This window comes from Nesoenas mayeri, assembly GCF_963082525.1.
Source record: "Nesoenas mayeri genome assembly, chromosome: Z".
In the NCBI taxonomy this organism is placed as follows: Eukaryota; Metazoa; Chordata; class Aves; order Columbiformes; family Columbidae; genus Nesoenas; species Nesoenas mayeri.
This window is the reverse complement of record NC_137542.1, coordinates 35924563-35940560: the sequence shown is the minus strand read 5'-3', so window position 1 is coordinate 35940560 and position 15998 is coordinate 35924563.

The following is a 15998-nucleotide window of genomic DNA, read 5'->3' as shown; positions in this document are numbered from 1 at the left end:
TTCATGAATGGGTACAGGCACCTGGAGAGAAGGTAAGCAGCATTCGGCTTGACGTAATTCCCCCATGCAGTAAATAACAGAGCAAACCAGCCACTGAACTCTTTAAGGTCACGCTTCTCTTTAAGAAATCTAAACATTGTTCTGCAGCAAGCAGAATCCTAAATTACTCCCCTGCGACAGCAGGTTAAACATTTATGTCAGAGTGTCAGGAAAGGCTGTGCAATAAAGTGCAATTCATGCCACTCAGAAGGCTGTTGTTTCGTTGAACCAGCAAGTGTTTCTTTCTAAAGAGCACAGTGCAGCTCATCCACCTGGGAGATGAATCTGCGGCTTTCTCTGCACAGTAGATTGCTATTGCCGCTGCTGTGAAGAGTCACTCAAGCAAACCTACCTGTCTGTGTGTTGAGGAAGAAGAAGAAATTTAAGGCTCTGTGCCCAGCCCTCACTAGAGGCATTGCCACAAAGCTGCTGAGAGATTAGCAGATAGAAAGCAAACCAAGTCTTGTCTTTTACCAGGCCTACCACTGGTCCCACTAAAACAGTAGGAACGCATTTTGGTGAAGGTCTTTGCAACCAACACTAAAAGCAGGCAAGTGTTGTTGTTCATCTCTCTGGCATCCTTCAAGGTTTTTCTTTACTAGGGCAACAGTCAAAAAGCAGATAAGGCAAAATGTTGTGTCCCATGAGGGAGGAACGACAGTGTCTTCCAACAATCTCTGTTCTCTGCCACCACTGAATGAAAAGCTGTACATTAGTCAGTACCCAGCATGCTTGCTTCCCCAGTTCCTTTAATCCTGATTCTTTCTCATGTTTCATGTTTTGACTAGGAAAAAAGCCAAATCTTTCCCTCACCTCTCCTCTAGTTTCAAATACAGCCAGTGTGCAGCCAGTTGCCTCACTTTCTTCTTTCCCTTTTTCTTACTTAACCTTATTTTGAGTGATTCCTTTGCAGCCTGGCTCACAGGTCTCTTTATCTGCTGATAAGTTAACTTTTGGGGACCTGCAGCTTACCACCTTGCTCTTTGAACTGCCTCAATTATTCTTCCTCTCTGGTCCTAATTTAAGAGGATTTCATATGTGTGTGAGTGTGTGTGTGTGTTTATATGAAACCTGCAAATTTCTTCCAAACTTGACAAGGTCTGCTTTTGTGAACATCTCATGCAAGCATCCCTTTTCTGTAATCAGAGTGATACTTCTTGAACTTGTCCCTAATCCATTAAATACAATATTGGGGAACACAGAAGGAAGAGCAGGAATGGGGACAGTCAGAAAAGTGAGTGTGAGTAAAAGTCACCATTTTTACATACAAGGGGTGTGTAGCATATCAGTTAAGTGAAGCTGTAACTTAAAAAAAAAAAAAAAAAGACTTTCCAAGGTGATTTGACACTCTGAAAGCACTACTATGTAGTTAGAAATCCAGAAGGACCCATAGTAATTTTTTATCGCCTATAATTTCTCCATTCTTCAATACCTGATGATTTGAATATATGTCAGGTCTCTTCTGGTTTTAAGCCATGCTTTAAACATCAGAAAAAGGTAATCAAAGACTGTCAACTGAAGTGTGAATCTCCCTTCTCCATTCTGGTGCAGTCTCCAGATGTTTGTAGCTGTTGAGGCAAAAGACAATACAGAAGCACTATCATTGTAAACCCTGCTCCTCAAATCTGAGACCGAATGGGCATTTCTGCACATACAGGACAGTTAAACAGACAAAATATATTTAAATATAATTCAATAGTGTTAATCACATCAAATAATTGTGTCTATCTTTACATGTGCACACACATGCAGAGAGTCTACCTTCAGGTTTGGATACTTTGGAGACCATGCTTGCAAAGCTTATGGGATTTGAGATTAAGGCAGCCATGCGTCACTGAAGAAAATAACTCCTGGTAACCTCTGAGGTGGTGAGCTGTAGGAAACCAAAGTTTGTTTTGTTTATGGAGACTGCAGATTTGTTCCTTGCTGCAGTATGAAATTACTTGCTTTCAAAGGGGAAACAAAGCTGCAGAGCAAAAGCTAATTGAAGAAAGAGGATGTTTCCCCCAAAGCCTTACACTCAAAGCTTATACTGCTGAGTAGCAATATCTCTATCCACCTTACTCTTCACAGGGTTGCACAGAGACATAAACAGTCATTCCTACTTATGAAAGCCCTGGCTTTAGAACTGCATTCGTGCTCCCATCCAGGCAGGTTCTCTGAGAGCTGCAAGCATAGGCTGAGATTGCTGAGCCTGATCCCCACATGTACTGCTGGTTAGAACAGATCTCAGGATGCTCTGACTCAATGTCATTTTTTTGTTCAGGTTAAATGGGCTGGATAAAACACAAATTAAAAAGTCCTCAGGGAAAACTTCCAAAACCACTTAAGTAGGTGGCGTGATGCTGGTGGTACAAATATCTGAAACACCCCAAAATGTCAGCAGACTCCACCAGCTACTGTAATACCAGCTATCTAGCCCTTAGGGCAGGTGCCGATGGAGCCAAATCAGGGCACAGCTGAAGCAACAGCTTTGCTTTACACATGAAGACTGACCAAAATCCCTCCTCCCTCTAATTTTGCCAATTTATTTTACTGTCTCATCCTTTAATCCCATTTCCTTTCCTGTTCTGCTTCTTATTCCTAAATAAAAAGCTGTGCAGCCATGCTCTATGTTTGATAGCCTCTCTTCCACTCTTATTGACAGCCTTGTCTCTTTTCTAGAGAGGCAGTGAACAGGGGTCGTGCTGATACTAGGTTCTTCCCAGTATAATGAGAACCTGTAAAGAGCAAACAGACTGTGTCAGTGCCCCATCAAGAAAACCCTCTGTGGTGTAAGCCAACCCTTTTGCAGGTGCCAAAGAATCCACAGGGCAGTGGGAGAAAATGGGGATGATTTGAAGATTGCAACCAGAAAATGTGCAACAACCATGTTTGCTTCTTGGTCACCAGGGAACTCAGCAACTGCTTCCACAACTGCAAAAGACAGGACTGCCTCTTTTCCTCACTCCTCCTCCATGACATGAGTACATTTGTCCCTAGCATGTAAGTGACAACTTTAACCCCCTCCAACTCTCCTTGTTTGCCTGACCTGCCTACTGCTTTAGGGCTTGGGTTTAGTCACATTGTCTTTTCCTACTAAGAATTTCTGATGATGCAGAAATCTTCTTTTCCTGGATCCCTGTGAACAATGGTGATTATCACAATTACAATGCTGAAGTCAGAAATGCAGTTATATTCCTCCATGACTTATGAATTTACTGAACCTTTCTAAGTAAGAAATCCTAGCCAAGTTGTCTGTGTTTTTTTTTTCATAGCCTTCTTTCTTCACACCTCTCCATTCTTTGAGTCTAATTCTTCATTTTAAAATGAACTAACTTAAAAATTCACCTGCAGGTGCCAGATATTCAGTAACACTGTCTTTGATTTACTCTAAGTCTAGTGTCCTGGTTTAGTTTAAAACAAAACCCGTTCTCTTTTAGTGAATTTTCCTTTCAGCTACGTTCTTCCAAGTAACTGCACTTTTCTAAATTTGGCTGTATGTTTTTTCAGATACTGTTCACTCCAGAGCTGATAATAGTAGCAATGGCATGCAGAAGAGGCCCAGGTTTAGACTTATTGCTATGGCAACCAAGGTTACTGATAAATTTTGCACATCCCAGAAGTGAGAGTGGCGTATTTGCAAGGAAGGGCAGATAGAACAGGTGACTAAAATTGACCAACTAAGTATTCCATCCCATCCACATCATATACCCTATAAAAGTAGGAGATCACGAGGGTCTTGCTCTCTTCGACCATGGCCGGCATCGGAAGAGGACCCTGCCTGTTGTTCCTGCAATCCAAAGCCTGGTTCCAGACCCTACATCCCTGAATCCAGTTCCAATTTACTGCAGCATCTAGCCCAGGACTTCCAGGTGCCTGCCCTGCAGCCTCTGGAGCAATGCCAGCTCCGCTGGGCAGCACTGTGCTACGCTGGGAAATTCATGATTGGCTTTGTGTATTTTGTATTATTTTCTCTGTTTATTAGTAGCATTAGGAAAGCATTTTTATCTTTTCCCACTCATAAGTCTCTCCCTTTTCCTCCTATTACCTTTCCTAGTGGGGAGAGCAGGGGCTTCATAGAGAGCATCTGCCATGGTTTATTGTCACCCTGCAGCAAACAGTGACACCTAGGTATCTATTAATACATAAACACCACACTCTTTATGTTCAAAAATAACATGTAATGTATGCACTTCTTGTTTTAGAAACCAGCTTCTTCTCTGATGCTTCTTACCCCGAATACTTGTTTCCAGGAAAGAAGTCTTCATGTATTGCTTTTTACTGCTGGGAAATGCCCTGCGATATCAAGCTAGCATCATAAACTGGCTCATCTTTATGCTCAGGCACTATTAGATGGTTTAGCTTAAGAAAGAAGAAAATGAGAAAGGCTGTCAGGCATTAAGAGTGCAGGTTGTTTGCCCATTTGCTAACCGAAATGTGCACTTTGTCAAATTTGGTGCCAAACAGCAAAGCCATCACCAAGGGAGAAGCTGAACCTATACTAGAGTCCTTAATAAGATGTGTCAGTGGCTGCAGGGGGTTCAGGAAATGATGCTTGTTACTGTGCTGGCACAGGAAACAAGAACTTGTCAACAGAGAAATCATTGAAAGCAAAAGTGTTTGTGACAGGGGCAGAAACAGTAATTTAGCTGTCTTTAGTCGCCTAAGGTAAAAAATCAGCATCATCATACTGTGGCATCAGTAAATTCTCAAAGAGGTTTACAAGTTCTGTTATTTTCAGGATTAATCTCTTCCAATATCCTTTAGGCAGAACTTCTTGCTTTAATAACTTCATCACCAATTAACGGCCTGTCGGGGAGGGCTAGCTGCTCCTTCGTGCATCAGTGACACTCTGCATCATGCCCGGTCCCACTCATCTCCAGGCCCCAAATCAGTCAGGGCTCCAAGACTATTGCTTTGGGCGTTTTCCCAACTTGCTTCTGCAATGGCAAAGTGCTGCATTTTCCATGGAGTGAAGCTGAGAGTCAGTTGTTGCATGCCCTGGGAAGGAGCATAGGGTAGCAGAGGGAACTCAGCTCGCCTTGGTCACAGGGAGCCAAGCCTGCAGTGTCACCTGACAGAAGCTGGTACCTGAAACAGACTATGTGCATCACCGCATTTGTTGTACCTGTCCCTGTGTTTGCACCTGCCCACTGCAGCTCAGCCAGAAAACAGTGGTTTGCCAAGCAACCTTCTAGGTTTTCTACATTTTCATTTCTTAAGATGACTGGATGTCTTGCTTCCACTGCCATTGAGGCATTTATGAAGTATCATGAATTCCTAAAGTCTAATGAGACAGAAATTTGCTTTACTGCTTCCACCCTTTCATAGGTACTCCCAACTTTACTCAGCCACTTATTTCCTCAAGTCATGCAGCATTTCTGCTTCTCTGCCATGTTTCTTTGTACTTGACATGAGGATTAAATATTAAAATGGAGTGACACTGACTTATAGAGACACTATGAGCCTGTAAGACCTGTTTCTAGAGGAAATCGGGCAAGGAGTCCTTACATTTGATTGCGAGCTCTTAAGCTTATCTGCATTAGTAAACTGATAAAGTTTCCTTGTCTGAGCTTTCTTTTCATTTCCAAAACAGCTTCTGGCACCCCCATCAAGTGAAACAAGGATTAAGCAAGTTCTCTCCCTTACTTTAGCTATTCTCAGTGCCTATTTTCTCAAAGTGTAGATCAAGAATGAAGCTTAGGTCACAGCTGCACTGAAATTAGCAGAGCCTTTGGAAGATTTTCAAATGTGACCAGTGTTCCTGATAGCAGGGGAAAAAAAAAAAAAGGGACTAGTCAGTATTCAGTATCCATTTTAATGACTGTTGAAAGCTTTCAATGAACACAAGAATTACTGTAACTAAAAATCAAGAACTGTTAAGAAGATGAAATTTTTATATAGCTCTTAGTAAGAAGGATTTTCCATTCCTAGAATACATGTGCTATTAGAACAGGCATGTGAGATTTCTCTGTTATTGAAACAGAAATCTTCCATTAGCCATTCAGTTTAAAACTATAGCAGATTGAACTGCAAGTTTAACAATCAGCATACCCAGAACACCAAAATCACACAGTACAATAACAGGAGGTTAAGATTTTTTCTTTGTTTTCGCATCTGTTTTGTGTGGGTTTTTACTTGTAACAGTGACTAAGCATAGTCTCAAAAAAGCTATCTGGTACAACTCTGTTAGGAAGAACTAATTACGACAAATCACATCTCTTTATTTAAGCAAAACAGCACAGCAAAGTAAATGAAGAGGGCACCCATCAGCCACTGAAACCAACCCTTTCCCATCACCTTATATGCTTGTGGTTTAACCCCAGCCAGCAACCAGGTGCTACACAGTCACTTGATCACCCTCCCCTCTCCTCTGGTGGGCTGGGGGAGTGAATTAAAAAAATGGGATAGTAAAGAGAGAGAAAATAATAATAATGTTAAAAGAATATACAAAACAAGTGATACACAATGCAATGGCTCACCACCTACGACCAAAACCCAGCCCACCTTCAAGCAGAGATCCACTTCCACAGCCAGCTCCCCCGTTTATATACTCAGCATGACATCACATGGTGTGGAATATCCCTTTGGCCAGTTTGGGTCAGCTGTCCTGCCTGTGCCCCCTCCCAGCTTCTTGTGCATCTCCTTGCTGGCAGAGCATGGGGAGCTGAAAGGTCTGCTTAGCAACAACTAAACCATCAGTGTATTATCAACATTCTTTTCAAACTAAATCCAAAACACAGCACTATACCGGCTGCTAGGAAAAAAATGAACTCTATCCCAAACAAAACCAGGACAATGTTTTATTCCATAAACCTGCCACACTCCATCTAGCTGCTATTCAGGCTTCTTAGGCTGTTGCAAAAAGACAACTTGCAGTTGCTAGAAAGATGCTGATTTCCACCCTCAACATACTGGTGATCCCTTGTTCATGTGCCAGCATGGCATGTCATCCAGCTTAGCTCCTCTCACTCCCAGCTGGTTTTCCCCCTGCACTGATGACTTTGTAGAGAGCACTGTCATTACACCTCAGCCCCTTTCAGCTGTTTTGCACCCACCAACATTCTCATTTGGCACACTGAGCCTCACTTCAATATTGCAAGTGACAAGTGCTGCACGGAGTGTTTCAAAGAAGGCCTGAATAGGTCACTTTTGACTCTGAGAGTCTCTTTCCTCTGTGCTGGCAATGGCCATGATGTAGCTGAAGAGCTTCTCCACAGTTGTGCCCCAGAAATACCCTGATCATCTTGTAACTGGCATGCTCTCATGTTTCATTTTTCCGACACCACCTGTGATGTATTTCCAGCTGAGAACAAAGACTCTGGCTGCTGGTTGTCAATAACATAACCTTACCACTTTAGGTTACTGAAACTTATGCTATATCATCACTCTCATCTCCTTAAATAATCCAGTTCTAATTCTTGTGCCAAAAATCGTTCATAAAAATGTAAACAAGTTATGACCCATAAGACATCCTGTCTCTGAATGAGCACCTACCTTCTCTGAACTTCTTTCTCTAAATCAGCTATTCCTCTGCATCCCAAACCAAGTAACCATAAGTCTGTCTTCCACATTTTGTTGTTTCAACATGACTTTACTGAACAGACATTTTCTTTCTTTCTGAAATTCACCATTACTGGATGAGGAATGTAATCCTCTCCACCTGAGAACAGGTTTTGAAAAGAACAAAGCCATTTCTGAGGGAAAGACTCCAAAAATATGAAGAAATGACCAATCCCATCACCAAGACATGGATCCCAGGAAGCAGTCCTTCTTTCTATATGGAAGAATATAGCATTTCTTCAAAGACTCTGCACTGCCTGTGAACCTAAAAAAAAAAAAAAAAGGAGAGAGAAAGAGAGAAACAAGATAAAACATATTAAATGGCCAGACAGTACCATCTGGGGACTGCTGCCGTAAGAATAGTATGAGAAAAAGAAAAGGCAGTAGCGTTAACCAAGGACCTGCTTTTCCTAATCAGAATGAGCAGAATTTTGCTCTATGGGAGGTTTCAGTTATTTGCATGGACCCAGTCTCAGAGTCAGGCACTGATGTGAGCACACAGCTGCATTAACAGCTAAGCTTGCTCCAGGAAAGAATCACCAACACACCTCTAAATGCAAGAGCCATAGTCAAGCAGCAGCTTGGTTATATTTTCTCAATACAAGTTTTTTTTTTTAATTTGAAGTTTGTAGGGAACAGAAGACTACATGGAAATCAAGGAAAAGACAATATAACATAGCATCAAGAGAGAAATGCTTTCAAACCTTCCAATTTTATTGTGCTACTAAACATTAATTTATTTTACAAAGCCTCCAGAGCACAGTATTCCCCCATTTAAACTAAGTATTTTCAAATGTGTCCTGAAGATTTTGCTTAAGGACTGCGGTGAAATGGCAGAAGCTGACTGGTATATTTTCAATGAGAGCAAGATTCTGCTAGAAATCCTGCACTAATTTATCACCACTGGGAGTTGCTGCAATGAAGGTGGTCCACTTCCTGGACAAGGCATAGGTATTTACATCAGTGTCTCACCCTATATAGAGATGGTACACAGCAAGCACCACCATGTAGCTGTTTATACAAGCAGTAGGAATATACTTGTTCTCCAGGCTGGTGCAACTGATATGAATGGGAATGGAGATCTCTTGGAAGGACAGTTGTGTTGTTTCAGAACTGGTGTAGGACAAAGGAGGGTGAAGGAGCAAAGCACCCAGTAGTGCCTTCAGTTAATCAGAAAGCCAGCCCAGGCTCTTGCAGGAATGCACGTTTATTTGCTACCCAGAGAATGCAGGGAAGGTTTGCAGGCTTTTCAGAAGAACATAGAAACCCCAGATATGGACCAGATCTGCTGACCTGGGTATTGTGCAAAGACATTGGCTGTTTTTATCCCAAAGTTGTGTATTCAAAAAGAAGAAAGTAACAAAGACAATAAATTTTTGCATTTCTTTCAGAGACCTTAGATTTCTTTGAAGGATTATGAGTATTAAGAGTTTCAGCTTAAGCTGGATAAAAGAGGAAAAAGAGAACGTCATCTTCATCAAGAAGCTATAGTAGTAATGGAGACTTGATTTGCTTTGTTTTATTGTCTAGTAGCTCAAAGTGACTACAAGATAGAGAGCCAGGCTAGTTCTTATAAAAGCAAAGTAAAAAAGCTAGACTGCATCTGAAGTGTATACAATGTTTGCTTAGCCATCTGTGGTATTTTAACATCTTAAGGCTTTCAAAATGTTTGGTACAAGTACTCCCTTCTGTTACATTTATAGAATTTATAGCACATGCTATTTCTTGTGTTTAATATATATATAGTGCTTTCATTTGAATTCACATGCTGAACTATACAGTTCATTTTCAATACATTTCTTCTAATTTCAGTTCATTTGCACAGTCTGCCTTCTTTTGAGTTGATGCCTTGAACTCTGCACATGCTCTGCATCCTCATGAACCTCATGAATTTATGGTCACCACCAAGCTGATGTTATGCCTGCTGAGTCTGGAGGGAGAACAGCAGGTACCAACCTCCTTCCCTCTTGCCTGTGCAAGGAACAAGCACCCAACCATTACTGCTGGAGTGAACCCCACTTCTGCACTTTCCCACTCAGTCTGAACAAACAAACAAAAGCAATGTTTTTACCATCTGTCTGTTATGGCCACACTGGCCATGGTGCAGCCCTGAAGATACCATGAGCCTTACTGGAGACAACATTTTATCAGAACAGACACTAGACAACTTGCTCTTGAGGAAACTCATTGTCAGTGAAACAGAAATAAAGGCATAGTAAATGAACTCCTTCCAGCTCACAGCACTTTTCAGGCAGGACAGGCAGTTCCTGGCAGGCATACATGTCCTCCCACCAGTCAGTAATTCCCCTCAGCTGCAGCCAGAGCCTCCCTACGTCCTTGGGAAAGTTTCTCTCAGCATCCTCTCTAAGGCACAGATGTGGGTCTGTCCACAGGTGCTCTCAAGCCAACACTTGAGCTTCCTTGCACACTCCATTGCTCTCCCTTCTTGCACGGTGGACAGCTTGACCCGCCCTGCAGCACATAGATGCTGCATCCTCTGTTTTCACAAAACAGTGTTCTTTAAAAGGTGTGTTACCACAAACAAGATAGATTTATGCCAACTGGCAAAAGATGCCTTTTGCTGATAGATCTTTGCTTGCTGGAGTGCAAAGTCCATGCAGTGAAGGTATACCTGGGGAACTAGATGAAAAGATCTGAGGTGGGGCCCAATATAGGGTGTCAAAAAAATCACCATCTCCTTTATTCAGTTCTTCAGATACGAAATAAGTATGTATTCAGTTCCTTTAGGAACGAAACCATTGACCTTTCTGAATGCCAGAGAGCCTAGAAGTAGGGCAGAGGGAGAATGATTATCATATCATTAAAACAGCAAAACTCCCAAATCTAGTCACTGTTAGACCTGCCAGTAGAAGGGGAGAAGGAGGAAGACAGGATACTGTTGTCAGAGCAGAATCTGTTTGGAGGGGTGGGGGTGTTTATACAGAGGATCCAGCCTAGCACAGGTTTCTCTGACTTTTGGTGAGGCATTTGGCTTATTTCTGCACGACACCTGAACAAGTGGCATCCTTACAAAGGTTGTTTGCAAAACACAGGAAGCAGCAGTGATCCACATCAGAAGGTTTTTCTCCTTGAGAGAACCCTCAGAAACATGTTTCTGAGAGAGGTGCTCAAGCATGGGGTGTTTTCTCCCACATGCTGGAAATCCCCATGGCGGTGGGACACTGGGTGGCACATATGCTGCTGCCAAAGGGGTTTGTCTCAGGAAGCTCCCCAGGCTCCAGGGCAGGTAGTGCAGAGACCCTCACCTGCAAGGAGCTTCCCCTGGTCCCCACAAAGCCCCTTGAGAAGGCATGTATAGATCCCCCTCAAAATTCACATCAGGTGCACAGGCACCCCATGATGACATACCAGCAGATCCCTCTCCCAGCCTACTACTCAGCAGAAGGTGCAGTGGGCACTGCTTGAGAACATGACTTATGCTAATTGCTTGGCAGCCTTTGATCATCCACTTTAAGCCAATTTCACCTTCAAGGCCTTCGGAGATAAAGAGAGCTTGATGCATACCTGGGTTTCAGGTGGTGCAAGAATATCCCTTTTAACTGTGTACCTGTGGACAGCCCTCACTGAAGGTGGCACAGAGTTGGCAGTGGCTGCCTTAGCCTGGGACCCAGGCATGTGACTGACTGGTGGGGCTTGATGCCAGGCCAAGATTCAGCTGCTGGAGGGCCTGGTTTCTGCGCAGTGTGGAGGGCTTGCAGGTGGTGGTGGAAGCAAGTTCGAAGACCAAATATACAAGGGTCTGAGACTCTTCAGAAACTTGGCTTCCCCAGGAGGCACATGAGTCAGCACAAGCCAGGTTCTACAGTGAAGGGAAACAGGAGAGGAAAGGTGGGAAGAAGGCAGCATTTTTGGGAGCCCACTGTTGATGTGATTGCATATTCAAGCCAGTAGCTCCATGCACTAGTCACTGGATTGCAGGATTACAGTTGAAAACCAAGCAGACACCACTGAGCCATGCACTACCTGGTAATATGGAGTCCAGGTTGTATCAGCAGGAACAAGTTTTTCCAGTTTGCAACTGAGTCTGCCTGCCTGATTCACCAACACATAGGGAGCAGCAAGGACAGGACAGGTGCTTCACTGCAGCAGACAGCTCCAGCTGTAGCTTTCTGTAGAGTATGGTGGCAGATGAGGGTGTGGAGATGAGAACCGACCTGTACCATTTTAATTCTGATAGTATCCCACATGGTGACAGTCAAGTATCCTCCCAGGACTGAATTGGAGCCATTTACTGGGAGCCATCCCAACTGCAGTGATGTGGCATACATTCCTTTCACAAGCCAAGAGGTAGTCATTTATTTGTAGGTGGCTTGTGTCCGCTTGATGCTGTATTGCTGGTAACCAGATGAAATTTATTAAAGCAACTTGGCCCTTGTGATTAAAAAAAAAAAAAAAAAAAGAGCCAAACAAAACCAACAAGCCAGTTTCTTTCTGCCTTTACCTGACACCTGCCCCATGTGAGAAGGCACATCCTGACACATTGAGACAGCAGCAAAGACCAGCTATTTTCACAAGAAGATTTGATAATCATATATTTCATGAAAAACTAAAATTATTTTTGAAATAAATAATGCTAAAGAATTTTTGTTTCTTCTTCTAAAAAAAAAAAACCTGTGTTTATACCCAGTGAGGCAACAAGATTACTAGGAGTGGTGGGATGTATTTCTTCTGGAAGGAACTAGAGTGTACAGATACTGGCAAATAAATCCCTGACCATTTGTAGGCTGCCAGGAAGCAGAGCACTGTTATCAACATAGGAAAAGCTGCTTCCCAGGGTTTCTGTGAACAGCTTCCAGTCCAAGCCACAGTCCTGCTGACTTAACAGCAGAGGTTTGTTCACTATGGGGAGCTGCTGTGTTATGCTCAAAGGGGCATCCGCTAAGGATGAATAAACACTCAGATTCCCTTGTGCCCGGCTTAGCAACTGACTCTTGCTTTGAAGGGATTTCTCTGAAATATGGGATCCCCCAGAGGGGTCCCTCCGGGTGAGAATGGCTAAATGCTAGGGTTCAAAATGCCCAAGCCCCTAGACTGGGGAAAAAATGCTGTGTCCAAATTAATTTTCAACCAGTTCCTCTGCTTTTGAAAGTTACTTTGATTATGGTTCAGTGACTCTTGCAGTATCTCATATTCTAAGTGCTGAAACACTAACATGAACCAGAGATATGAGAGTAGCTTTTGTACTCATAGGACAGTAGGACAGTTTCTGTGAGTCTGCTGAGGAACCACTATGTCTCACAGTGCTACAGTTTTACACGTCTTCCCACTGCCCTCCACTTCCAAGCAAAAAAAAAAAAAAAATCATCACAAGGGAGAAATTGTTTAGATCAGGGGTGTCAACCTTATTTTCACGCAGGGCCACATCCGCCTCGCGGTTGCCTTCAAAGGGCCAAATGTAATTTTTAGACTGTATAAATGTAACTACTCCTACACTTATACAGTCCTAAAATTACATTTGTCCCTTTCAAGGCAACCACGAGGTTGACGTGGCCCCGGCTGAAAGTGAGTTTGACACCCCTGGTGTAGACCATCAGTAATGTTGCATTTGGGTTGTCAAAGTGGCAGGAACCATGTTCCCATATCCCAGGGTGCATGTAGGGAGCACTCTCCATTTGGGAATTGTGGTTCATGCACTTCCACACATGGTAAAAGTGTAAGGAGGGGCTGGTGGTTACCCTGGAGGTCAGTTTCCTAAATGAATATCCAACACTTCTGAGATCCTGTGGTAGTCATAGCTGCAGGTAAACAGCTACAAAGGCATATTTTAAGGTGGGTTTGTGTCTTTCTGCAGCTATACTGCCTGAGGATATACAGGGAACCTTTGCATCTCCCTCCCTCCTAAATACTGTTTGCTGATCTGTTGCAGGTGTACCCAGGATGGGAGAGTGTCACATAGGGTACTGTCTTCCTACGTCAAGATCAAGCCAGAACTCATGTAATTTTTGTTTCTGTGCGACAAACTCCTACACAGAAACCTACTGAAAAGAGGGAGAAAAAAAGCATCTTTATTCCCACCAGCAGAAAGGAGATTTTGTAAGCTACTAGGTGACAGGTGTGAGGGGGTGATGAGTAGTTACTACCTTCATAAGTTTTTTTTTAACAGCTGTTTGGCTTGTACTGTTGCTTGGAACAACTGAACATGAGTATTAGCTCTGCTCCCTGGGGCTCTCAGTGATAAATCCACATTTGGAAATACCACGCATTGGGTAAGTCCTGAGGAAGGGGAGAGGTGCCTGAGGTGAGGACTGGAGGAAAGCAAATGTCACTCCAGTCTTCAAAAAGGGCAAGAAGGAGGACTCGTGTAACTATAGAGCAGTCAGCCTCACCTCCATCCCTGGGAAGGTGATGGAACAGCTTATCCTTGGCATCATCTCAAGGCATGTCAAGGATAAGAGGGTCATTAAGGGCAGTCAACACGGCTTCACCAAGGGGAAGTCATGCATAACCAACCTCATAGCCTTTTATGAATACATAACCAGGTGGACAGATGATGGCAAAGCAGTGGATGTGGTCTACCTTGATTTCAATAAAGCATTTGACACAGTCTCCCATAGCATCCTTGCAGCTAAACTGAGGAAGTGTGGTCTGGATAATCGGGTAGCAAGGTGGACTGTGAACTGGCTGAAGGAAAGAAGCTGGAGAGTCGTGGTCAATGGGACCAAGTCTAGTTGGAGGCCTGTATCTAGTGGTGTGCCTCAAGGATCAGTACCAGGACTAGTACTATTCAATATATTCATCAGTGACTTGGATGAGGGAATAGAGTGCACTGTCAGCAAGTTTGCTGATGACATAAAACTGGGAGGAGTGGCTGACATGCCAGAAGGCTGTGCTGACATCCAGCGAGACCTGGACAGGCTGGAGAGTTGGGCGGGGAAATATTTCATGAAACATAACAAGGGCAAGTGTAGAGTCTTGCACCTGGTTCCTGTATAAGTTGGGGAACGACCTGTTGGAGAGCAGTGTAGGGGAAAGGGACCTGGGGGTCCTGGTGGACAGCAGGATGACCATGAGCCAGCACTGTGCCCTTGTGGCCAGGAAGGCCAATGGCATCCTGGGGTGTATTAGAAGGCCATTGGCCACCCACAGCATGAGGCCAGCATCTGGGACTTACACAAGTGGGGCAATACCTTAACACCAGTCCCAGTTCTAGGGTGACACATTGTCCAAGGAGGGGAAGATGGAGCTGGAGACTACCTGCGATGCTCATACATCCATCAAGCTGAGAGGACATGTGAGGGAGGAGGTACCATACCCAGTCTGCAGAGGAGTCTCACAAAATGGAGACACCAGGACACTATAATACAAGGAGCTTCAACGAAAAGTCAGTCACAAGGCAACTGAGTTGTGCCTGTTTCTCACAGTTGCACCCTCTCGATCCTCCCTGCCAGGCAATGGCAGAGATCATGTGGGTGACTGCACTTTGTGTCTTCTCTCTCCCTGCTGTAATGAAGAAGAGTGAAGATGGAGTACAGGTAACCCATGGATAGTGCTGAAACACGGCCTTGCAGGGCACTCTGCCAGCTCTTCAGGACAGAGAGTGGTGGAGGAAGAAGAAGGAAATTTTGAGGCCACCATGAGGGCTGGCTGGGTTTCACAGACCATTCAGAGATGTGAGAAGTGGCTGAACTTCACAGAGAGGGAAGCTTTGGGAATGTTTGGGGAACGACTCTTGCCAGGCCAGCAGCGATCTGGGAACTGCAACAGGAGCAGCATAGAGGACAGAGATTGTACGGGTAACTATGTCAGAAATACCAAACTTGAGTATTGATGTAGCAAAACTGGAGCCAGTAGAGAAGCTGTAATATGGAGGGAGTTGTTTATGTGGGAGGGAATTGAGCTGAGAAAGGAAAGGACAAGGGTAACAAAGAGGAGGATCAAGTAATAGGATATTAAGGTGTGCAGACTGGGCTGTACAAGGACAACTGCCATGCAGCTCTGCACCTGACCGCTGCAACGTGAGGCAGAAAAATAAACCAAACGTTCTTTCTGATCATACTATGTGACTGACTGCATCCAGGATGGTGAAGAGGAAAGCAGGGAGTACAGGCTGGCTAGCAAGGCAGCACCCAGGACGGACAGATCAAGCATCCCCATGCCCAGACTTATTCCAGACCTGATGGCTTCGACATCTTCCTAACATCTACCAGACTCATAATGTTAGAGCCTTAAATCCCCACTTTTTCTCGTGGATACATCTGCATACGAGTGCATGCAGGCTTCCCACCTGCCCATGCATGCATAACCCCTTGGCAGTGATACCTAAAATCAGCAATTAGTAATTTAAAAAGTTAATAAGAATAAGGGTCATAGATTTTAGGCACTTGCTAAGTTAATAAGGTTCACAGTTGTTAGGTATTAGGCACCTATTAGGCATTAAGTTACAAGAACGGTAT